We start from the raw sequence: 2,500 nt of genomic DNA, 5'->3' as shown, positions 1-2,500 counted from the left end.
AGCTACCTACGCCTTCGAGACGCGCTCCTGGTACCCTGGTATCCGAACCCGAAAATGTAGCTTGTTAAGCGGATTTCTCGGGGTCGTCGCAGTTTCCAAAACCAGAAAGAAATGTTGCTCTACCACCAGGGTCGCAGGTTTGCAGGAGGTAACCATGCACCGAAAATCAATCCGTCTCGCTCGCGCATGCGAAACCCACCAAGAGGGTACGAGACAAACATATTTCACCCGATCACCTCGAGGAGCGAGCGAGAAAACCAGCTGTAGCGTGTTGTCTCCCACTGTGCCAGAGCGGAGCCACTATAGCGCTCCCATAGTTATCCGAACGCGCATGGGTTAGAAAGAGATGGCTGGCTCGTTGGCGAAACCGGTTTAGGCTACCTGCTTGCGATCCTGGTACCCTGGTATCGGTGGCGGAGTTAGAGGTTGTTTCAGGTGCATCCGAGAATCTTTTCGTTCCGGCCTGCCGGCCCTGACTCGCACCGATACGGGTTTCAGGAAAATCAGTCGGCGAAATTGAAACAATTGAGGTTGTGGGTGTGTATAGCATTCATTTATTATAATTTTACAGATACATAAAACATTTTTTATGAAAACATAAAAGCACACAACATCGACGCTTCTCCTACAAATTTAGTATGTTTTAACATCAAAAACATTACAAATCCATTTAAATTGATGTGTCTTACTAAAGTTTGGCATTGTTATTGATTCATTTAATGTCTTCAATTGTTGTGTAATGTTAATTTAATGTTAAAAGTTTGTCAGCGTGAATCATACAGTTTTCTGTAGAGTTCAATCAATTGAAAAATAAGTAATTGGGGGCGATGAACCACGATGATCGACCGAGAAGTTTAATTAACAACAATTGATTTTATTCTATGATAGTCGGACAGTTGTTCGGTTAAATTGGCACACCTCATTTGCAGGTGCTTTCTCACAACATCGTATATTCTGCCAAGGATCTTGACGTCATTATCGAACGCACCCCACTCGATCATTACAGATCACGAAATCTGTGTCTAGTGCTATCGCGATATGGTATGTTGTGAGATAATGTGGGTAGTGTTGTGTAGTGAGCAGATGAGCTACCTGAGCCGCTCTGCTCACCTCACTGAGCAGAGAGTTACCTCTCTGAAACAAAAACTGAGGTGGCTCACCAACTGAGCTTGCTCACCTACTGAGGTGGCTCACCTACTGAGGTGGCTCACCTACTGAGGTGGCTCACCTACTGAGGTGGCTCACCTACTGAGGTGGCTCACCTACTGGTGGCTCACCTACTGGTGGCTCATCAAACTCAGTTGTGCGGTGGCTCAGTAAACTCAGTTGTGCTGGTGGCTCAGCAAACTCAATTGTGCGGTGGCTCATCAAACTCAATTGTACTGGTGGCTCTTCAAACTCATTTGTACCGGTGGCTCAGTAAACACAGTATGTTTTATGTCCATGAACCGACAATTGAGTAACATTGTAAAACTGATAAGTTAGATGGTCAAACATGTTCGTTTAATGCGGTTGGTAACACGTTAACCGCCATGTCAGTCCCTGGGGACTGACCGTTTCCGTTGGGTGAAGTTTTCGTTCACGCCACGTAGGTCCCTTGGGACTGACAAATCTATAAGTCGTGGCGGTCGATCAGTGTCGGTCCGCCAGTGTCGGTCCGCCAGTGTCGGTCTTAGGCAAAGTTGAAGGGTAAGACTTTCCCCTTCGTGTCCTCCTTCTTGTCTCTCCTTAGTTTTTGCAGGTCGTTTGCTCTGAGCGAGGCGCGGATATCGCGGCGCGTTTGGGTTATGTTTCTTTTATTTTTATTCTCTTTGTCGCACTTGTACGGATTGCATGCGCGTATGTGTGATTGTGCATGGGTCTATTGGACCCGTTAGTTTTTTTGGGTTATGTTTTTTTTTGTTTTTATTCTTTTCGTCGCACTGGTACGCATTGCGTGCGCGTATGTGTGATTGTTTACGGGTTTATTGGAACGTTTGTACCAGCTTTGTTTCTATAAACTGCGGTTACTTTTTCGTCTCGTTTGCGTTTGAAGCTTATTCGTGTTATTGCTATTTTTTAATATATTTGTGCAGCAGAAGCATGTAGCGGAAAGCATGACAGTAAAAATAAGGATGTTTTATATTAATGATTTGGCTCTAATTAACGTCGCTACACATCTGTACGGATTTTTACGAAAAATAATCAATAAGGTCCGAGGCATGTAAAATTACACTGGGCCCAAAGTTAATCCGGACGCTCAAAAATGAACATCCGTCCGATTTCGTTTCCGTTTGTAGGTGTTGGGAAATTCTTTACTTAATCGAATTTCAATTCGTCAGGAAAAACACCTTTATCTGTTATCTTATGCCCTAAATTAGTTACGACTGATTTGAAAAATTTACATTTACTGGGGTTAAGTTTAAGATTATATTTTCTTAATCTACAAAATACTAGGTTACTGATATGATGCTGTGCACTGCATCCAATAACAATTATATCGTCTATATATACAAATACG

Source organism: Anopheles ziemanni, chromosome 2 (assembly GCF_943734765.1).
Source record: "Anopheles ziemanni chromosome 2, idAnoZiCoDA_A2_x.2, whole genome shotgun sequence".
Lineage (NCBI taxonomy): Eukaryota > Metazoa > Arthropoda > Insecta > Diptera > Culicidae > Anopheles > Anopheles ziemanni.
Note: the sequence above shows the minus strand (reverse complement) of the source record.